General features: G+C 40.4%; 2 long non-coding RNA genes across 3 annotated transcripts; one reads left to right on the top strand and one right to left on the bottom strand.

Annotated features, from left to right (window-relative positions):
• The first annotated feature begins 222 nt into the window (after positions 1 to 222).
• On the top strand, positions 223 to 17,490 carry LOC106047410 (uncharacterized). 2 transcript variants are annotated; one of them, XR_001213768.3, is made up of 3 exons: positions 223 to 363; positions 1,421 to 1,570; positions 15,307 to 17,490. It is a non-coding gene; the product is annotated as an uncharacterized lncRNA (long non-coding RNA). The 2 variants fall into 2 exon arrangements; XR_001213769.3 differs by having other exon boundaries at positions 1,421 to 1,566.
• LOC136790144 (uncharacterized) lies at positions 1,521 to 21,238 on the bottom strand. Its single transcript, XR_010829553.1, has 3 exons — positions 21,004 to 21,238; positions 20,067 to 20,220; positions 1,521 to 2,542 (listed from the first exon to the last, which is right to left on the bottom strand). It is a non-coding gene; the product is annotated as an uncharacterized lncRNA (long non-coding RNA).
• Positions 21,239 to 23,434: the final 2,196 nt, after the last annotated feature.

Genomic DNA, 23,434 nt, shown 5'->3' on the forward strand with positions numbered 1-23,434 from the left:
AGGAGAGTCACGGCTGAGCCAGTGCTGAATGCTCCTTAAGCAATAGGGTTTCAATTAAAGCAGCGACAGAGCTTTTGGCTCTTGCAGCAGCACCACGTCAGTAGGTCCAAGAACTCCAGATGTTTGTCCAAAGAAATGTCATGGCAACAGCCTCTCTGACACAGCTCCTCTGTGCTGCAGCACGCTTCAGGGGTTGTTGCCACGACCTCCTCACTGCTGCCACTCCTCTCCCTCCAGTCCCTAGAGGGTTGCTGCTTTGGCTGACTTCGTCTCTTCTCAGTACTTCTGGGACTTCTTCACAGCTCCTTCAGCGTTGCTGCTGTCCTGTTCCAGGTCTCTGCATTGCTGCAGACCATATTTCAGGTAACAGGCTCCTTACTTGATGATCTCAATACCTCACTGTAAGCTTCCTGGGGACCAAGTGTTTTCATCTGGAAACTTGGGCTGCCAAAGATTTTCCTCACCTCAGCAGACCCTTTGCTCACAGAGCAGATGGTACTGCTCAGCATACAAGGATGCTCCTTTGCTCTCATTTATGTAGCTTCTCACATATCTCACTAATCTTGAATTTAGAGTAGGTCAAAGTCTATATCGGGCCTACACCAACGCTTACATCAGAGTCCTCAAAGCCAAGGGGCTTGGTCCCAACTAATATGTGTAGATGAGAGGGTGGCATAAGCAGGGAATTGTTTGCCACGTCTCTTTTGAATAATCTAGCAACACAACGATACTCAAACCAAAAAATCTGGCTTGTGTCAATTTCCACATCAAATTGTGTTAGTGATAACTGGCAAAGGAGTATAAGAATCGTATTAGGGGCAAGCTGATGAGAACAGGTAATGGAGCCACTCGCTACAGATGTCTGAGTAATTAGTTTGAAGCGTACTATTAATTCTGGTAGTTTAGCCTCGCTTTTATTTTCAGGGTAGCCTATTTTACCCATAAGCAGCTCATTTGCTCTAAACGGGCCGGAGTTCTGCAGTCCCATGACTTCCTACTGTTCCTCGTGCATCAGAGGCTTTGCCACCTGATTGCCCAGCAAGACCTCAGAGAGGCAAATATCTGATTCAGACCAGAAACTGGAACTTCCAGTAAGAGTAACTGATTCACCCTTTGAGCAAACACTTCAGAGAGACTTGGGAATCAAACACTTGGGAATCAAACTTGCAACAGCTACCGTAATGGAAATAGTGTCCTTAGGCATCATTGATGAGGTACTGTGTTCCTTTTACAATCTCACAAGATAGTCATCTTTCCAAGTAAAACGTTTTAGGGCAGCTTTTTACACTCATTTTCACAGAAAACTCCTCTGGGTCAAACTGGTATCTCACAGGGTTGGGGGGCAGGAAATCAACCCACTGATTGTATCTCTCATGTCTTTCTGGTCTCAGAACAGACGTTGCTCTCTTCCATCTTTCAGATGCTACTTTTCAGAGCTTTTCTAGTGTCATGTAGCTGAGCAGACCCAGAGCCTTTACATGTGGGCAGCACAGAGGAAAGCAAAACACTGACACCGAGGCCTCTTCAACAGCAATAATCATGGAGCAAATGAGCACAGTCATTTGGGTGGGTAAGTTTTTGAATAGCTACTGCAAGGAGGCTTTTTCAGGTAGCAAGGAAATGCTTCTGAGCCACAAAGTGCCTCTTCTCAGCATCTCTGCTCCTTTCTGTTGGATTTCCATGTAGCCCCAAGGTGGTGCTGGGTACATCCGCTGATATTAATGGGGTGACACAATGTAAGAGATTGTTAATGGACAAGGTACACGTGAGGTGCACGAATTGCATATTCTAGGCAATAAAAAAGCCACAACTTGGCACCTAATTTGGATGAGCTTGCAGAAGAATCTGCTGATACATGAGTATATGCAACTAGCAGAAAAGTCTTTTACTCCACAGACTCAGTTTCATATATATATATATATAAACAAATAAACATTTAAAACTTTATAACGACTTGAGTAACAATCATTAGCTATGCCTATGCTTAAAGCCAGGACTACACTTAAGTGATTAAGTAAACATGGACCCCTATATGTGAAAATCTTAAAATGCCCCATAACCATTGTGCAGCTTATGCACAATGTACATAATTTTATGCACAATTGTTCATCTTATTTCACAAAGAGGAGAAGCGAGGCAGACAAAGGTTTAGAGATGCATCAAGACCAAAACAACCACAGGGCAATAGCTAAAATGTGCAAACCTCAGCTAAAACCAACACAAATCCACTGAAGGAAGCAGGCTACCTATTTGCTTAAAATAACCTCTACAAAGAACACATTACAAAATCAAAAATGAAACCATCACCCAGCGGAACAAAAATCTGGAATACAAATGGCTAAAACTGACAGCTGAGGCTTGATTCTTTAGCAATGTCAAATGTCTTGAGATCCTACCTGATTTCTGGTGGATGGTGGCGTTGCAGCACAGAAATGAGGGGATCAGGAAGATCAGAATAGGCCAAATGCAGTGCTGAACTCCTAAAGGAGCTGGTGGGATATCTCTGATGGGAGGGAGACAGGCTGTCAGCCTTCTGCACGAGCTGAAGAAAAGGAGTGCAAGTGTCAGAAAAAGCTGTTTCTTCTCATACCTGCTTTAATACACAGTCTTCAAATCCAGGGCATCTTCTTAGGGAATAGATAGAGAGGTAGAGTTAGAGGCTCCAAGGACACTTCAGGATGTTATTTCTTTTTATAGTTAGCTGCTATCCATAAAACTGAACTAGTTAAAATAGAGAGTTGTATAAAAAATTTTGGATAATAACAAAAGTATGGGATTTTAAAAAATGCTTGTATGGAAAAGAGGTTAAATTATCTCATTCATTTCCCAATTCCCCTGCAAACTCTATCCTCATCTCCTTTTAACTCACTTACCCCACTTACCTATCCAAACACAGGGCAGACATATCAGTTCTCATCATTCTTGGTAAAAAGACAACATTTTCATGTTTGCTGTCAAATAATATCTCTTTCCAGCATGATTTCCTGCAAGCTGTGCTAATTCCTCCAGGCTTTTTAATATATGCTAGAAACTTCACTGTTTTATCTTAATTACTATCTCAGTTGGAGTCACCAAGCTGCTATCTTTGATTTTGTTGTCTCCACAAATACAAATAAAACAGTACTTCAGTGATGCTCTATGACAAACTAGGCAATATGTGCATCTAGCTCTCACATTAAGAAGGAAAGAATTAGTAGACAATATCCAGAAAGTATTACTTTGTTAGAAATCAGAGTGGTGGGGCAGAATGACAATGCTACATAAGACTGTACCTACACTCCTGGGATTATATACAGTTTGCTGGAACATAAAAAATAAAAATAAAATAAATAAAAAAATAAGGTCACTGTGGAACAAGTTTACTCACTCTATATTATTGTGAACGACAAGACTATTTTAGTAACTGTTCTTTTAAACCCATATAAATTTTCAGATTTATCTCAATTTGGCTTCATGAGAACTGAAACTTGCAGTGCAAAGATCATTCATAAAAGCTTTAGAATATGAGCTTTTTAGGTAGGGGTTTTGTCACCTTTTTGGTTAATATTCGTTTCCCACCCCCCAACAAGAAAAAAAGCTTAAAGCCCACAGACTAGGACTTCTTGGAGGTGTGACTCCATTTTTCACCTTACCTAATACATACCTCTTCTTCGCTATGCTGAACTTTCACCATGACTGCATAATAGAGTCTTACTAATATTGTTCCTGTCTGTGAGTTTGATATGACTTCCCCAAATTGGATGAAACAAGCATTTTCCATTGTGATAGACATCAAATTCAATGATCAGCACAATGAGCTGATCTCTATGATCATCTCATCATCTGTGGAGTCCTGCTGGCAGTGTCATCAGCTCTCACACAATCCCATCTTAGCTTTTGGGGTCCACGCCATCTGTCCCTGGTGGTGGGAAGTTCTTCCAGAAGCAAGCAGACTGTTATTCGTTCCTCAGTGTAGCTGAGGCTTTGTAAGGCTTTGGTTTTTTCTTCCCCTTTATTTCCAAGCTTAAATTTAAAATATAAGCTCGTGGGGCTGGGGGAATCCCCAAATGAAGTCCCAGCTCCAACATCCTGCAGTCCCCTACTGTCAGGCCCATCAATCTACAAATGCACACGGTGCTACAGACTGTGGTGGGCAGGTCCTTCAGGGCAGGGATGTTGTCATCTTTTCAGGTGATATTCAGCTCCCTGAAAGGGCTGAAATACCACATCCATACCCACTTCCCCTACTTGAATCGCACATGTGTAGTCAGGGGAGCAGGGCCATGCCAGCAATCCCTGCTCACAAAACTGACAACCTACCTCCAGGTTTGCATCATTTCCCTGGATTACTGCTGCTTCTGACACATTCCTGTTATAACAGCATAGCTCAGTGGCATTAAACAAGTAAATCTGTGGATTGTGCTCTCTGTAGTATTTTATCCCACACACTCCTGCCCCAGGTCAATTATTTAGTCAGCTGGTGAGCCCGTGCCTCGAGCAAGCATCTTGTTGGGTAAGCATCTCCTAGTCTTGGAGGAACATGTGAGAACTTCCAACTTTGTTTCCTGGTAAGGTTTAAAGTAAAAGCAGTAGGGAAAATCCCTGGAAGAACAGTCTTCCTTAAGCTGAAGACCTTCAATATTGCAAATCTGGCATGAAACATTACAAAGGCAGAATGGTGAGTCAGCTCACTTTGACCAAATGTCAGTGACTCCAAAAGGTCTTTCTGTTTTCAGGAGCCTGTTTTTGAGATACTTTTGTGTGGCTACTCTAGTACACACTGTGCATTTTTCAGGCCACCTAAATTCTAGAAATGCAACAGCTCTGTTTTCCCACCTACTAACAGTAATATTCTTTCATGACAGTCAAAAGAAGTAATTTATGTTTTTATTTGGTAGAGAGTGAAATCACTTTCACTATTACGCTGTCACTGAAGTCAGTTGGGATTATGACAGAATGATAAATTGGAGATTATTTTTTTTTGTTGGATAGTATTTACTTCAAGTACTCCTGCCAGGAGTAAGGGCCAGTTTAAGGAATCCACAAATTCCAAGGGAGACTTGGCAAAATAGATTTTGTCTTTCTGATAATTTGCTCAATGGAGCATTTCTTCCTTTAGTATTACTGGGATAATGACAACGAGCTGGATTTCAGAGAAGCAAGGTTTGCAAGGGTAGGTAATATTTTAATAGACACTGATACAGTTGAAGATAGGGGATGAGATTTCAGGGGTACAATCTTGATACTTACCAAAACCTAAATTCCACAATGCTGCTTCTGCAATCTGAGGGATAAACTCTTCTGCCACAGACAGGCAGGGATATCAGATCGGTGCAAGGGATCACTTCAGGAGTCAGCAGAAGTTGTAATGAGAGAGTTGCATCCTTTTGTGAGGGATACCAGTGCATGAACAAGCTTTCTTTCTGTTCACAGAGGAAAAGAGCTGGCAACCTAGAAAAAGTCTTGGGTCTACCACTTCGGAGTGTTCTCAGTCAGCTTGTTTGTACTTCAACTTCCCTTTGAAGAAGCTGCAGAAGTACATAAAAACCTCCTTCTGGTAGCCTGGCACTGACCTACAAGCCAGCACCTGTAGGGCTCTGTCACACTTCAGCCTGGAGAAGAGGAGGCTCTGGGGAGACCTTACTACTACCTTTAAATATGTATAGTGGACTTACAAAAGAGACAGGGAAGGACTTTTTACCAGGGCCTGTAGACAGGACAAGGCAACAGTTTTCAAATGAAAGAGGATAGATTTAGATTGAACATAAGGAAGACATTTTTCATAATGAGGGTGGTAAGACACTGGAACAGGCTGCCCAGAGAAGCTGTGGATGCCCCATTACTGGAGGTGCTCACAGCTGAGCTGTATGGGGCTTTGATCAACCTGACCTGGAGAAAGGTGTCGCTGATCATGGTAAGGGCATTGGACTAGATGATCTTTAAGTGTCCCTTCCAAACCAAACCACTCTATGATTCTATGATACTCAAATTTTTGTATCCTGCCTATACACTTGGTACAGAAATGCATGAAAAGAGCTTTTCATGAGCCAGCCGTGTCTGTTGATCTGCATGGTGACCTGCTTCTCTAGCCCAATGTACTGTACACTTACTACTTTTATATTCTGGGCCCTGTTGTTGTCAACTCTACTGTAACACTGCTGGTTCTCCCAGTCATTGGTGTAAGTTTCTTTAATGAGCAAGTAAACAATTTTGTCACATTAACAACATTTTTATAGCATACACAGCTTGTAAAAGCTCATGTTGGAGGAAACAGCCTTCTATCAACCCAATGCTTTCAACAAAAAAAAAAAAACAGGCTCTGTGGGTTTACTAGAAGGATTTGCAGTACATTATCTAAGAATTGCTAGTTGCAAACTGAGCTCAAGACATGAATCAAAACTTCAAGCTATAATTTTCAATAATGGTATTAAATGCATTAGACTTTTCAAAAAAGCTTAGTCACTACAGCAAGGTAGCAGGTGAGTCTCCCTACCAAATATAACTGGATATTTAATTATGGTGAGCATTAACAACTGAGTTTCTGACTTTTGCTATAAGTGTACACATCTGTAGCTTTGATTATTGTCTGAATTATCTGAATTGTCTGAATTCCAAAGTGACGGTCCACTCAGATTCCCATTTCAATCAACAAGAGAAAATGCAGGCTTGCATCACCGTGTTAAGTTTAAACTTTGAATTTTGAGGAAAGAAAGAGAAAGAAATGTAATTTCAATGCGTGAAGGGTTTTTTTCATGCATCTGTAAAACCTGAACAATGCTCTTTTTCATAGCATGTGGAAAAAAGAACATCTCTGGGATAATCTGATTTGGTCCACTGCAAAAGCTATACTTTTTCCCCTACCAAGTAAACTCTAAGCTAGTCAAGCCCTTTCTCATCAGGCATCTGCACACTTTCTTGCTCTGACTGACAGCAAACCTCACAAATTCTTGGTTTTGTCCTCAGCTCTGTCATGGTAGATGCATCCACAATAATGACTGAGTACTATCCTTGCGTCTTCCTAATTCTGAGACCTTGAAAAGATGTAGGAAAAAAAGAACTCATAGCTTAAAGTTCCATAATTAAAAATACCTAAATAGTAATCATTTCAATGCTTGTTGTAGATAAGGAAATGGAAACTCCAAAATCCAGCCTACATGCTTTCCTACACAGATCTTTCAAAAAATGTTTTAGTTTTCGATCAGAAGGATTGAGGCATATCACTCAACATTTCTGCTGCTCATGGCAGAAATCTTATTTACTGAACTTGATTTGCTACAGATGATGATCAAGAGCCAATTAAAATGCTAAAGGAATACTTCCATTACATTTTGGATTTTGAGTAAATTTCCCTTTTCTGGTTTCCACAGGGTCAGATGAATGATTTCAGGAAACAAATGTTCTAGTGACATTAAAGTTCATATTTGGACTCAGCTAAGTCTCTTTCAAACCACAGGATTTCTTCTTCTTCCTTTTCTAAGCTATTCCTTCCCTCTAGCTACACCAGCTATTTATTTGTGAGTTACTTTAAATCCCTTCCATTTTATAAGGCACTTCACTTTTGACAGCACTGGAAAAAATGCAGCTTTGCCTTCTAAATTTAGTAGAAGGGGAAGAAATAAACAGATTGTTTGCTGGTCTCTCTGCTTCTATTCTTCTGTTCCAAACTATTCTCCATAAGTTCCTGTCTATCGCCTTTTGTAAATAACATCTGCTTTTCAAACTCCCTGTCTCCTAATTAGTCTGAATCTTTTGTAAGAGTACAGTATGTATTCAGAAATGTACAAATCAAGTGCTAATGGGTAGTAACATACATTTCCCACTCACTCAGCATTTACATCAATTTCTACATTACATGAAAAAAAAAAAAAAAGAATTTGCTGGGAAAAAAAAAAAAGCGGTTTCAAAATTATGCATTTTTGTTGATAGTGCCAAATATTTTCAACCTTGAGAAAGTTTTTTTTTTTCCCCAGGTGATATTAATTTATTGTCTTTCTTATCTCTTTTCTAACATATCAACTGGTTTGGGAAAAATCTCCTCTCTGTTATAGAGAGCTTCAGCCCACATCCTTTCTTTCTTAAGGGAATGTGTCAACTCCAGGCTACAGAGTAGTTCCCACTCAGTTGCTTTCTGTTTGCCATAACTATCTAGATTTTTCATACAAAACAAAATAGGTCAGACCAGCTCCATCAATAGATATCAAAGGAAGGAAATATTGAAGTATTTACTTCCTAATTATTAAGGACTTGCTATTATAAGATGGGAGACAAATCTAAACTTATTTTGCCTGTGGCAAAATGTGTCTTTGAACCAAAAAAATCCCCCTGTGCAAGGTAAACTTCCCAAACTCCAGGATTTCAGTGATAAACCTTGAGATCTGAAAAATCCAAACCTAATGGTCTTACTATCAGCTAGATAATTAGCTGAATTAAGCATACTGAATGACGAAAAAGAAAAATTAATGCACTACTTTGATTAAAGCCTAGCTAAGTAAAGTTTTCAGGAGCCAACTGGAAACAGAACCATGAGCCAGAGCCATGTCAAAGGGAATTCTACACAGATTCATTTTTGGACATACATTTTTAAAATGTGTTTTATGAATGATCTGGAGAAATACTTGAGTGCTATCTGTGGGGAAAAGAAAGAAAATGGCAATACTCTACTCATTAACAGCCACAAAATCACTGCCAGAACACCCAGCCACTGGATCCCCATGCCTCTAAAATCTGTAGTGAGATATTCTGTATTTTAGGCAAAATTTTGAAAGTTTTAACCAACATAAACACCTGTCCCAGTTCTGGTCCCTCAGGTGCATTGGTGTGTCTTCTGACTCTCATGGGAAAAACAAAACAAAACAAAACAAAACAAAACCCCTCATTCTGAATCTCACCCTTTGTGCTCACTGTTAAACTCCCTGAGAGGAACATAAGCAATGGTGCCAGACATGTACAGAAGCATGTAAAAGGGAAAGGCAGTACAAATCATGTGGAAACAACACCTGTAATGCTAGGTTTCTGACTGTGACTATTCTTTTCTCTGGGAAAGGAAGAGTCTTTAGTACTTAGAAAAAAAAAGACAAAAAGGTTGCCAATTTTGGGGAGACAGGGTATTCTCATTCTTCAGCTCTGATAATTGAAAATGATTAGAAAGCCCCCAAAAGCTTAGTTCCTGCCTTATTATGAGCAGCCAGGCCCTCTGACAGGTAATTTCACTAGTAGGGTGATCTCTTGACAACAAAGCAAAAAAATGGCCAACACCTTTGTCAACCTTTAGGTCTTATTAGTTGAGAGTATTCCCTGAACCAAATGTAGTTTGTTTACTTTTTAAACCTAAAAAAGGTTCAAAGTGGAATACTCTTCCAAGTATTCTCCAAGTTCACTTTAAACCCATGGAAACCCATGTGTTTACAGCAACTTTCATCAGGTTCACCTGGTTTCATGTACAATTAGATCATATGAAATGAAGGTCACATCTTGCAATAAAGAATGTTGGATGTACTTAAAAGACAGGAAAATGAGAATCTGAAAAGGACCTAATATTATGGAAGATAATAGACTCAGTATGGGCTGTTAGGGTGCTGCTGGGCTTGAAAGCTGAAGGCATCCTTGAGCAATACAAGCAGAACTCCAGAAAAGGAGTAGAAAAATCACATTGCTGGGTGCTTATTTAACAGCTTCTGGAATACCACACCTGGTTCTGGCCACTGCAGTTCGAAATGGTAATTGAGAAACTGGAGAGTATACTGAGACAGACAGGCCAACACATGGTAAAAGCAGTGGAAAACACAGGTGAAAGCAAGACTGCCCAGATGTGTGAGTTACTCCAAAAGAAGGCTAAATGGAAAACTAATCATGGCTTAGACTATGTTTAGGGGAAGAACAAAATTTTGGGACAGCATTTTAAATCTATTAGAAGTTTCTAATAGACATGCTTTTCACATGCTTTTAAGAAAGTATTTGTGTGTGGGGAAAAGACTAATGAACCACTAGAAAAGCTTCCTAAAAGTTGGGACGATTTTCTACCACTAGCAATTCTAGGAACAAAATCAGGTGTTCTAAGAGAACACAACTTAAGTTAGAACAAAACAAAACAAAAATCACCAATTCAGAGAAATGCTATTGCCTGTGTAATATAAACCATGCTGCATAGTCCCAGTGGTCCCTTTCGGCTTTGTTTTATAGGATTCTGGAAGTGCAATGAAAACAATTGGAAGATGCCAAGAAATCTTGTTAGATTTTTTAAATTCTCATCCTCACCAGTCTGATAGCAAAGTTTGACACTGGAATAGAAACCATTCACCTGCAGTGTTGCAGTTTGATATTTCTTATGCCTCCCATTTTGCATCTTTCCCAGTCACTACTGCTTGAGTTCAGATCATCTCCCCGCTCACGAAAGTTTCTAGCCGAGTCAGTTACCAATTTCACCCAAACTGTGCTATTTCCATCTCCATTTGTCATGTTTATGGTAACATGTTTACTACTTAATGTTCATACAAAGCTTGGAAGATGGAAAGAGCTCTCTAACTGATAAATGTTGTCATTTATGCAGTTCCTAAAACCTGCGAGGCAGGAAATACAGGCTAAATCTACAGGCTGAACTCATAGCTGGCGTGGAGGTAGGGGAGACAGCTTAAAATGTCTGCCTTCTAGTGAGGGGCAGCTCAACTGGTGCTTTCTCTGTGGCTAGCTAACATAGCCAAGGGCAGGGTTTCATCCCGTATCTACCACTTTAGGGCAAAAAGCTGCTATGTAGGCAGTACTTTAATGCAAGCGGTGCTGCCAAAAGGTCTGCCCAGAGCCCCAGTGCCATGTGGCCTACACCTGCGACTGGGCCCCTGCAGGCTCCAGGCCCACCTGAGGCACACCTCAGGCACCTGGGCCGGCACTGTCGGCCACGTGTATGGTGCCATATACGTGAAACGCATTCCTTTTTAGATGAAGATAGAATGAAGGATTTCTGTGCCTGTGGTGCATTAAGTAATAGTAATGGATCTCGATTACTTGAAGGACCTCTAATGAATTTCTGTATTGGCAATGCTTGAGTTAATTGCTTGGTCAAGAGATTAACTGCTGCTCCCTTGTTGTTGCTCAGCATTTCTGTTCTAATTTCCATGAGACAGGCAATGTTCCAGGAATCAAAAACTTAAAGAGAAAAAAAATCAAAAATAGCTATTTTCATTACCATGTCTTCCTTCCCTCACTAGTTGACAAGAGCTACTGAAACGCAGAAGATTAATCGAGAGGAAAAAAAGTTTTGCTGTCTAAAAGATACCTACCTTGCTCTGATATAATCCTCCTGATCTATTTAAATTGCTTCTCTCCTTAGCCTCCCTCTCCATTTTGTCTGCTCGTTCATTTTGAACTTCCTTCTGAACCATTTTCCTCTTCTGCTGCTGACTGAAGACTTCTAACTCTTACTCACGGGTTTGATATTTTCTGATATTTCCTGTGCCTAAAACCAACTTTTCCTCTAGTTTTCTGAAGAAAAAAAAAAAAACTAATCTTTTGTCAGCTGCCAAGCTTGGACTAAAAGACAAGCTGTATGCTGAACCTTTTTGTATGCACTTTTCATTACAGAAGCATACATCAACCCAGGGATGACAAGTGAAGCGGTTTCAACTGGCACATTTTCATTCTACATTACTGAAGTACTTACATCCTGCTTCTAAGTATATATTACTCTATACAGGCTATGTCTATAATATACACTTGCAGTGTAAGCACCCAGACTATAATTTTTAAACAGTGAAATCCTCCGTCACTGATACGGTTTTGGCAACACACTGCCTTTCATTTTTCATATCACTAACTCTGTTTGACTTAAATGTTTTCAATTTTAAAAACCGTTTTCTCATGAGTTCAATAGCTACATTTCAGGCATCTCCTGCACCACCAAAATTGAAGTGTGAAATCTCATCAAGATCCAGAAAATCTGTCTAGATGCACAATGTAATGATGAGTACTTAAAAACTGTTCAGCTAATAGAAATAGACAGGTGAAGAGTTAGATGAGGTTCAGACTCCACCATTCCTAATCGAACCTCTGACTGCAGGGACGGTCTGATACCTGCTGTCATAACATGTTCCTTAAAGGACAACTCAGGATTGTGGCAACAATGAACAGCTAAACTTTCTAAACTAAGGTTACCACTTCTTGGTTTCTAAGTCTGCACTGACCTCATAAGACACAGGCTATCAACCCTGTAGTTTCCAACATACCTGTTAGCTGTAATGGTCTGCGATTTTGCAAGGAGCTCTTAAGGTGAGCTCAGCCTGGGCCAAAGACTCCCCAGGTTGTAGGCAGTCTCAAAGGACACAGCCTTTCTGGGCACAAAGCACAGGTGCATTCTGGTCAGCAGTTCAGGAGACGTAACCACCTTCCTTTTCCATATCCTTCTGCATATCCCAGTTGCAGTGTCAATATCTCCATCTTCTTTCAGTCAGCTTAGCCTTACTTCCCACATCTTTGCTTCAAAAAGGAAATGCACCAAAACCAAATGACCCAATAAATCAAGCCACTTAGAATCATAGAATCATTAAGGTTGGAAAAGACCTCCAAGATTGTCTGGTCCAACCATCACCCTACTACCAATGTCACCCACTAAACCACATGGTGTCCCTAAACACCACGTCCAACCTTCCCTTGAACACCCCCAGGGATGGTGATGCCACCACCTCCCTGGGCAACCTGTTCCAATGCCTGACTGCTCTTTCTGAGAAGAAATGTCTCCTAAACTTAATAAGTCCTTGACTTGTGCATGTGGACATCTCCATTAGGATTCTGCACCAGACCCCATGCAGCCATTGCAGTAGAATGAAGCTGGATGCTGGAGAGAATCACTGCCTTGCCCAGCAATCCCCACACCATGACAAAAGCACTGAGACTAGCAGCATGGGGGCAACAGTGTACAGAACAGTTTAGCAAATTCTGATATATGTAGTGGTGGAGTGATTTGTTTTTATTTTGGTTATTTTTTAAACTTTTTTGGTTTTTTTTGTTTGTTTGTTGGTATGAGCAGCTTTATTACAAGGCTAGTTTACAAGTGGTGGCTTAAACGTTTGGTTCATTCTATTCCAAAGCTTTATCTTTTAAAAATTAAAAAAGAATAACTATATCTCTTCTGACCATGTTTGAAGGTTTTTTTTTAAGTCCGTATAATATAGAACTTGACTGTGAAAAGAGAATTTAGGGAAAACAACCTCTGAAAAGGTTTTCTTTGGCAGAATTACGAACAAGCAAAATCTACTTCTACTCAGTTGTTCTTAATGGGGCGCCTGGTGAGTCAGTGTATTTGGAAGTCCTTCTAGGTTACAGCGTCTTGTCTACTTTCATGTTTTGATCCTACTTTGATTCAGCTTTCTTTAGATATAAACACTGTAAACTTGAAAGTCAACCTGAGATCAAGATCTGATGACAGCAGTATATACATTATGAAAGAATAATGAAGCCATGTGTTACTACACTGTCAGATGTAAGCTGAGGGTTTAGATGGTCATGCTCCTGCTCCTTGTGCCTCCTTGAAGGCTAAAAAAAGGGCAAGACCTTGCAGAACACAAGTCACAGCTCAGAACTGAGATCTGATAAAAGTACAATGTTGAACGCAGAATAAAAATCTGTTACCACTACTAAAAGGTTCAGTAAGAGTTGTGACTCAAGGAACTAGAAACACTATTTTTGGAATGACAAAATCAAAAAACTCCAATGGGGGGAAGGTTCTTAAAATGAACTAAACATTTACTTCTTGTCCCACAAGCATTAGAAGGAAATCAGATCCATTCATTTGGAAGCAGCTACTACTGTAAAGGAGCATTTTTTTTTTTTTTGAAAACCCAAGTCACACTAATCAATCCCAGATATGATACAGAAAAAAATAAATATGTGAAACTCTTTCCATATGGTCCTCTCTGTAAACAGCAATATTTTTGAAACAACTTTTGTATAAAGAATTCCAGAGAATGAGCAGAGTAGTCTGAAATTAGTTTCTATAATGCACTTTTCAGAATTATTTAAAACATGTGGAAGAGCTGGTCTTTTGGTTAAACAAGATTCTTGAAACTGATATTGAGTTTTATACCTGAAATGGTTCTTGGTGATTTTCAAACAATTTTACTTTAGCTTGCTTCACCATTTCTGACTCTGAGTTACAGACCCTTGGAGCACATTTTTTCTTCAAGACTTACCACAGCTGGAGCAGACAGTGTAAAATTCCCAATTCAGAAATGTCTCAGGAAGTGGAAATTTAACTTCAAAACAAAGTTTTAATGGCCTACAGGGTGCATTTATACACCCTGTTACATAAAGTACTACAAGAATCTGAACATCATTCATACTTGTTCAGACAAAATTTGTAGCTGGCATTAAACTACAATTGGTCTAAATAAGCTCACCTGATGCGAGCGCTATTTTTAAGAATGCTTAATAGCCACTGTCACACATCCCATAAAGCCTAAAGTCCTCCCTGATTAGACTTGCAGAAATTTGCATGTATGTTCTGCAGTAAAAGGAAAATATCTGTAGGGCAGTTATTCAATGACCTTAAGTCACAGGGCTCAGCTGCAAAATGCTTTGAGGTTTGAGTCCTTCCCGCTTCAGGAATTAAATTCTTTTGTGAATTCATAAATAACTAAGGTACCCAGGAGGTTTATGCAATATTTACCTTACTTAAATTGACCAGAAGGTACAATTTGTTTCAAGTCTGCCTATTTGCCTGTGCTCAAAGTCCAACAGCAAACAAGTCTACCTCCCTCACCCTTGTGTGCACTGTTCAGAAGAGCACTGTCCCAAACAACCTCCCAAAGCAGGCGCTCTGGACCAGGTAGACCAGCTAGCTGGGTCTGCTCTTCGGGTCTGGATGCTCTCTGTGAATTGAAAGATCAGAGACTCTTTCATACTGCTATTTCAGGTAGGCCATTGCTGTAATTGCCATCAGGGAAATGTCGTAATCTCAAGTGGGAGAGGATATAAATAATATTGAATGGGTTGTGAAGTATCCAGGAGTCGATTTGTCTATTAAGGCATGAGCTGTGCTGTGAGCCACACGTAAGCAAAACTTGTTCAGTTGCTCATGAATTGCTAAGGATTTTTCTCACTCTTAAAGGTGATACCATCACTAAGAATAGGCCATATTATCACTTTTTAAATCAGGCTGTAAAATAACTAATCTACTTATATCAAAGGGCAGACACTTTGCCGTGCTGTGCAGCCTGCCTCAATTCAGATGCAAAAGCTCAAGATCTAAGTACAGTCTGAGGCCTGTAAGTGACAGCATTTAAGGTTTGCCACATTTCAAAAAAAAACTTTTTACCATCTTCCGTTTGTCTTCTTTTACAGAGACATTTCTGAAATAAGTGTTCAGACAGCATGTATCGGATGTAAGGGTTACTGGTTTTCCTGTGCCACCACTGGGATCAGACAAGACAATCCAGGCACTACTCTGCCTTCAGAGAGACTGTGAGGTAAACTACTAGACATGCAGGAAATTATTATGTTTTGGCATCAGGGAAGACCAGAGATGGCATCAGGGAAGACCAGAGATGCCTTCAGCCTGCACAAACAGCCTCTCAAGTGCAGTTGAGTGTTTGAGGGGCTCATACGCAACCTGTCAGGGCTGCATTCAGGTACAGAGACTACAGGCAGTAGGAAAGTCTTGGGAAGATCCCAGGAAGATCTGGGAGAAGTGCAGCAGCCTCACAAAGCACAGCCAAGGAAGCACAGAAATAACCAGCAGCAAATTGCCACAGAGTGCACTAACTTAGGACCACAGGAAAGGAACAAGCAGGAGATGAAGATACAAGAAAGTTCTTACACAATCTCTGCTCTGAAAGAAAATTCAAAGTCACAGTGAATACAAAAAGGCTCAAGTTCAAAGTCACAATGAATACAGAAAGGCTCAAGTTCAAAGCCACAATGAATACGAAAAAAAAATTCAAAACCAGACTGAATCTCAATGGGCATGTTTTGCAGGTCACAAGCCTGTTCCTTGCACCTCTACCAGACATTGGGCCAACACGCGCAGCTCTTCTTGCCCCTTTCCAGTCAAGCGACCAAAACTGAGTACTGTTTTCTGCTATTGCTGTGCTAAGAAGCACAGCAGACAGAAAGGAAAAACATTCTCAGTTGCAAAATTCCCTCCTTAGTCATAGGTATGAGAAAATGCTTCACTGCAGACAGGAAAAGTGAACACCCATTCTCCTCCCTTTCACCCCCTCCTGGGATACTGGGTTCAGTAAATGGAAATACCAGGGGAGTGTCTTCTTGGAATTTAAATGGCATGCTGTTACAGGGAATTGAAAAAAAGAAAAAAGATTTCACATATTTTCTCACTGTCTGCATTGTTTTCACTTTTGGTTGCAACATGTATGCTTTTCATAGCTCTAAGGAGATATGCAGTATATCTAGTACCTCGAAGCCCTGATTATCGATACGCTGTGCTCCCAGTACCTCTGTATTGGTACATAAAACCCAAGTAGCAGGCCAAATTCTTCCCTTGCTCACACTGGTACAACTGTTCCTGTCTTAAAAGTCAGTGGGAGCCATGTTCAATTTGCTCTGCCTTCATGTAGTGTTTTATGTCTTTTTTAAGCACACATTTTATTACTAGGTCTCTTATTTCCATCTGCTCACATCGACTCACACAAAAAGTCTCTCTTTAGGGCATTCTACAAACAAACTAACGAGATGAATGCAAATTACAGCAGCCGCTCCTTCTGCCCCAGCCTTCTCGGTGCAAAGGCCCGTATGCACAGAAGCAATAGGCAAAGCTGTGCTGCTTCCAAGATGGAGCTGCGGATTTTGTTGACTTAGAAAATATTCAGGTTTCTTCTGAGAGAAGCACAATGACAATGATGCTTGTTATTTCGACTATACTCACACATACATTTTTTTTTAATTAAAATCTTAGTGATGAGAGGTAGCCCTCTGATGGTACCATGCGTCTTTCTCCAGCAGCTCCTCAGGGCCAGCCCTACTTGTATTACTGAGCCAGGTTCTGGCAGTTTCTGATCCACACTACCCAGCTTTTCCAGCCACTTACAGAGCTGACCAGCGCCTGGTGCTCTCTGCATCTCTCTTGCAAGGCCTGCGACTGCCCTCATTTCCACACCACGCTGAATTCTGCTGAGGTCGCCTTTGCAAGGAGTGTAGAGGAATGAATGGACCACAGGTGGTCAGCAATGAAGTTCCAGAAATCGCCGGTCACCAAGCTCTCACCAGAGGTAAAAAGCTGCAAACAGGGAAGGTAATATTTACGAGGGTTCACTTGAGGTGCAGTATGCTCTCATTTGCTCTTCACTTGTGACATCCACATGTTGCCACTCGTTAAGAGAAGCAGACACCGGCACTAATGAGATGCCCTCAGTAATCCACGATTCCCTTTCTTCAGCACAACAATACCCTTTGACCTAAAGGTTCCTTGTTTGGCAGAAAGTTTAAGGTATAAGCAAAAGGATCATTTTCATTTTTTTATATTGCTAATCTGAACAGCATAAAAAAGCAAATAGTGAACAGGTAACTAATTAAATTCTTCCTTGGAAGAACAATGGCAACAGCACAACCTTTTTATGAGGCATGTGCTTTTAAACTGATAACTCCACTTTCTGATTTTTTACTTGCCCTTCCTTCTTCTGCTTTTAAGACAGAATTCAAGAAATGCTGGAATTAATTATCTCCACAGCAATACTCATCAAAGCACTCCTGCTTCTATGGAAGCCAGGGATGAAAAGTTACTAGGCAAATCTACAGGAAAAGTGCACCCATTGGATTCTTACAAGCAGGCTAAATGTTCATAGGATAAAATGAATAAAACTGGAACATTTCTTTCAAAAAGTATTTTCTCTCAGCTGATGTCTCTGAGTGGTGCTAGCATTACCTATCTTGATGATGAACATATTTTAAAGAGCATTTTTCCGCTAACAAATAGACATTCTGAGAGGTAACCATATGTTTAAGTGCTCCACAGAGTCATGGTCTGAAAGAGGAAAGGGTCTTATGGAAAGCATGCCAAGACAAAATCCTGGCCCACAGAAGTCAATAAGAATTTTGCTTTTGATTTTAATGAAGCCAGGATTTCACTCAAGAGAACTGCAGAAGGGTCAACCTATTCAGAGAAAAAAAAAAGTATCCAGATGTCTCAGTATTATGGGCTCTAAATCAGAAAGTGCTGTAGCATTGTGAAACATTTTTTTTTCACTCTCTTTACTGCAAGAAATAGAATGCCTTATTTTTAACCAAAAATAAATTTTACCAATAAAACAAATATAAAAGAATGTATGGGAGAAACACAGGTCTATTGAATTGTGAGATGTACTAATGCCTTTTTTTGTCTTACAGCTTAATCCTTCTGCAGAGAGTTAGATTTCTCATTTTTTATGTTGACAGTCACATTTATTTCTACTGTATGGATTTGTACCAGAGTAAAAAGAGAACAATGAACCTCTGGACTGATAAAGCAGGTGTTTTTTGTTGTTGTTTTTTTGTTGATTTTCGTTTTTAAATCAGAAGGTAATAGAAGATTAATTGGCTCTCATAGGTATGCATGTCTGCAAGGCTAGTCAGAGATATGAAGGGCCATTTTCACTCAGCTGTCTTAAGAAAATAATGTACACACTCCTTCAGTTAGGACAACATTATATACCTGTTTCAGAAGCCAGGGGAATTTTAATCGCCATGTTACTATAATTTAACTGCATTTGGTCTCTTTTTCTCCTCCCACACCCATCTAGACACTGCTTTTCTGTTGTATTCAAACTGCATTCTGTTGGGATGCTGACATTCTGCCATACCTTTGCTCAGAAGCATTCACAAGGAGAACATACTTCCTGCCAAAGCTCTCACCAGTTGTAAAGCAAACAAAAAGTGTCCTCAAAATGTTCCATCATATGCAAAACAAGACAAATTTACAATCGAGGAAACTTCACGTGTTTAATGTGGCTTGTATTTCAGTTAGCGTCTCCTGACGTCTCGTGCCTGATAGGAATATGTATGGAAAGAGCAAGCAGTGACCTCTCCACTACCACGAAGTCTTGCACTTGAGCAATCCAGCACTGCAAGCCCCGGCTCTTTGACTCGCTCGGTCTTGAGCTTCTGTCTGACAGTGCAATCTGTCACTGTCAGCCTACAAGGGCAGGCTGACAACAAACCGTGTAGTAAGTAATAAAGCCCCAAATACTTCTACATCCTTCTCCCCTGTAATTCAAAACCTTTGAGCTTGAAACTCATCTCATTTACATCAGCATAAATTCGGATTAACACCACCAAACACAATGTAATTCCCAGTAATTATTTTAAGGAAAATGAAATCAAATTCCATCACAATGAATCCTAAAAGCCAGAGGATACTAAATATAGTCATAATCACTTCATTTAGTGAGCCAAAGAGCAAGTGAGCAGCAGCACTAACTGACCCTAAGCGTACATTCTAATCACTACTAAATTACAGAATATTGTATTATTTTGTGAGTGTTGCAAGGAACTATTAACAATTACCAATTTGGAATCAATTGAGTGTAATTACTGTGTAATCACCAGAAATAAGTGGTCTTTGCTAGGTGTTGGTTATGTAATTACAGATTAATAACAGGAGTGCCTATGCTGTGACACAAAGCAATGTGCCAGAGATCTATTCTTGAATCCAGAATGCTAAGGGGCTGAGAAGCTACCTACTGACACACCAAAGGTTATGGCTATATAATTCAGTCACTACAGCGTCACGGAATCACAGAATCACTGAATAGTTTGGGTTGGAAGGGACCTTAGATCATCTCGTTCCAACCCCCCTGCCATGGGCAGGGACACCTCCCACCAGACCAGGTTGCCCAAAGCCCCATCCAGCCTGGCCTTGAGCACCTCCAGGGATGGGGCATCCACAGCTTCTCTGGGCAGCCTGCTCCAGTGCTTCACCACCCTCTGAGTGAAGAATTTCTTCCTAATCTAAATATTACATTTTTTAGTTTAAAACCATTACCATAACCTTGTCCTATCACTACACTCCCTAACAGAGTTCCTCCACAGCTTTTCTGTAGGCCACTTTAGGTACTGGAAGGCCGCTACAAAGTCTCTCTGGAGCCTTCTCCAGGGTGAACAACCCCAATTACCTCAGCCTGTAGGAGAGGTCTCTTCACAGGAGAGGTGCTCCAGCCCTCTGATCATCCTCATGGCCCTCCTCTGGACTCGCTCTAACAGGTCCATGTCCTTCTTGTGCTGGGGACCCCAGAGCTGGATGCAGCACTCCAGTATCCATGAAAAACACTTCAAAGGAAAATAAGGGACATTTTATTAATTTATTTATTTTTAACTGGGGAAGTAATTCAGTTCCTCAGTACCAAAGCAACTCTGAAAAGAAAAAAAATAAATAAAAAAAAATATTTTGAAACAGGCTTCCCTTTTTAATTGGCCGGTCCCAGTTGTAATACCAACCTCCACCTTCCAGGGGGCAAACATGAAAAGATGTCAGGTGCATTCCAGCACTGAGCTGTAGCAAGCACAACGCGGAGCTGCTTGAGTTGGGCTGGTCCCAGCTCTGAGGGGGGCAAAGGAATTCTGAAAGGAAAAGCCACTATGCAGCAGCATCACCCTCTGTCCTGGGAAAAACCAGTACCTCAGAGGGGTTTTTTGGCTTCTTCCCTCCCTCCCTCTCTCCCTCCCAGAAAAACAACTAGCTTGCCCACTGGGCCTTAGCATGTCATCTATCCAGAAAAAAAAGGAAACACGGAGAAAAGCTACAAGTTCTTATCCACATACAATGTACAGATCTTCCTCTCAGCAAAACAAGTCCCTAGAGTGTTTAAACACGAGACTCACTGAGCCACATGCAGTAGCAGGGGCACTTGCTGTGTTCCTCAAGGCATCTTTGCATCAAGCAACCTGTCATGGGAGAAAGGAAGCCGAAACCTTGTCCCCATTTCTGGTTTGGTTTGAATGCACAGACCCAGTGGTTTCAGGCCCTGACTCTTCTCTTCTCTGAGGTGGAATTTCAGTTCCAGGGCAGGAGCCATAAAAACTAACCACACACAACTGACATGGTTTACCTACCTCTGCTTCCTTCATTCTTAATTCCAAGAGGAAAGCCATGCGGGGATCCCCAACCATCCTGTTGAAGACTTAGTTGATTTAGGGAAAAAAAAAAAAAAAAAAAATTCAAACCAAGCTTCTGTGGATTCCTGCTCCTATTATCTATGGCTTTGGCAAGATCCTTTCACACTAAACGGCAGCGTGTCTGTAGTTTTAAGGACAAATTACTCTGTCCAAGTCTCTGCTTCCCCCTCAATCTTCTGTCCTTCTCATGGCAATCCCTCTCAAACTGGGCACACAAAGGTAGAGGCATCCAAAATAAAACAAAGCCCTAATTATTCCCCTAATTTTTAAACGAGGTTAGTAATTAGTTTACAGTCTGTTGCAATGAGCTCCTGTGTGGCTTGTGTAACAAATGAGGTCCCTTCAATTAGATGGCCATTGCCAGCAGTGGCTCAAATGCCAGTTTTAAATGATTTTTGTTCCAAACACATCCCTAGCATTACTTTATCCACAGAGCTTGTCTTGTTCTTTCAGGATTCAGGGAAAATAAGTGTTTGCTCTATGTGGTTAGCACACCGAGAAGCAAGGACTGGATTTTTTTTCTTCTATGTCCTCAGGTGCCTGACTCCCATTTCAATCAATGGAAACCTTTAGAAACCTGCCCCCAAATGACCTGGGGCTTGTGTGCTCCATGTCTGCTCTATTGCTTCAGGCACGTGCCTAGCCAGTTGGTATACCAACTGCTACAAGGAGCCACAAAAACAGCGCAGTACTGAGTCACCATTAAAGCAAGAACAGTCTGTCAAATCCTATCAGAGGTCTGAAGAAGAATAAATGTCACAGTCATTAATATCATCTCTGAAAGCACCTTCTTCTTCTGGATTTCCCATCCATACAGATTAGTGCTGTTGGAAGTGCACTGCGCAGTAATAAATGTTGAGTATTTATGCTTAGTATTAAACATAATCCAAAGCATAAAAGTTGACATGAGATCTACAGAGAACATGCAGCTGTAAACATGGTGATTTGTGTACCAGTACTAGTGAACAAGGTCTGCCTGGGAAGAGTGGACGAGCACTGCTCCAGATCTCACAACAGTGCCACCATGATGTGTATTCTAGCACCCATATCCTCAGCTCAGTATCTAGAGAGCTCTGCATGGAAGTCTTTCATAAATCTGAACAGGCAATAGATTGGGAATGCAGCAAAAATATTTAGAAATATGATACTTAAAAAAATATATATCTTGTGGAAAAACCTTAAATATGAAGTAAAAAGAAAACACTAGGCTTCAGCCCAATTTGAATAATTCGACAAGGACTTTAATGTCAGTATTTTAGTCACACTGGCCTGTTTTCTGCTTAACATTTTCATATCTGCAACTTACCATATTCCACATGGGAAAATTAATGCTGTGCTCTGTACAGGTCTTACAACAAAATTACTTTCTCTGACTCGACTTTACTAATTTAAATCAATGGCAAAATTTCTTATCACCTTGATGTGAGCAGAACCCAAACTAAAGCTACATTGCCTACCTCTGAAAAACAATTAGATATCATTTAATAAAGATATCATTGACTGTTTGTCTACTGCACCTCATAAGTATCTGCTTTCTGGAAATGATAAATAAAACTATTTAATTAACTAGAGCTACAGTAAGGAATTTATATATATAACAGGTTCAGACTGCATTTTGGACCCAAAACTCAGTTAAGGTTAAAGCTCTCAAATACGACCTGGAATATAAACAGCACAACTGAGCCCTGATCTAGCAGTCCTACTCTGCTACTGTCAACCATCTAAAATATTCAAGTAAAGTCAGTAGAAAAAGGGTGGAAACAGTAAAATCAGAACTATTCCGCTAGTCTGTGATAATACCGCAATAACCCTTGATAGGACTGCTGAACAATGTGAATTTACTTTTTTTTCTTCCACTTTTTGATAAAACAATCTAGATGAATAGAGACACTCATTAATTCCAGACACTAGTTTAACAATTACTGGGCAAGAAAATTTCTTGTTTCAGTTTACTCTCACAACAATCCAACATTTCCTTTACTACTGTGAAGTGGCAGAACAGCAGCTGAAGGTAAAAGTAACCTATAAAAGATTTTCTTTTCATTGTAATGACGATTGGTATGATTTTTTCGACTTTACTATACCAGCCAGTGGGCAGGAAGCAATTAAGGTTTTCAAGCTCTGCTGTGTGGTCTTTCAAAAAAAGATCTCCAGGCAAAGATCTCTGCGTAGAGATTGCATATCCATTACACTTACTACTAAAGTTACTGGGGGGACAGGCAAGAGAAAGCAATTCCCTAGGCACTCAAACCAAGCGAAAACCTTGGAGAAGGAAGAAAAACTCCTCCTTAGTTACCATTGTACTGTGGTTTTATTGTTAGGTTTTGATGAGGGAAATGACAAAGTGAAAAAACAAACAAACCAACCA

This window comes from Anser cygnoides, chromosome 2, assembly GCF_040182565.1.
Source record: "Anser cygnoides isolate HZ-2024a breed goose chromosome 2, Taihu_goose_T2T_genome, whole genome shotgun sequence".
In the NCBI taxonomy this organism is placed as follows: domain Eukaryota; kingdom Metazoa; phylum Chordata; class Aves; order Anseriformes; family Anatidae; genus Anser; species Anser cygnoides.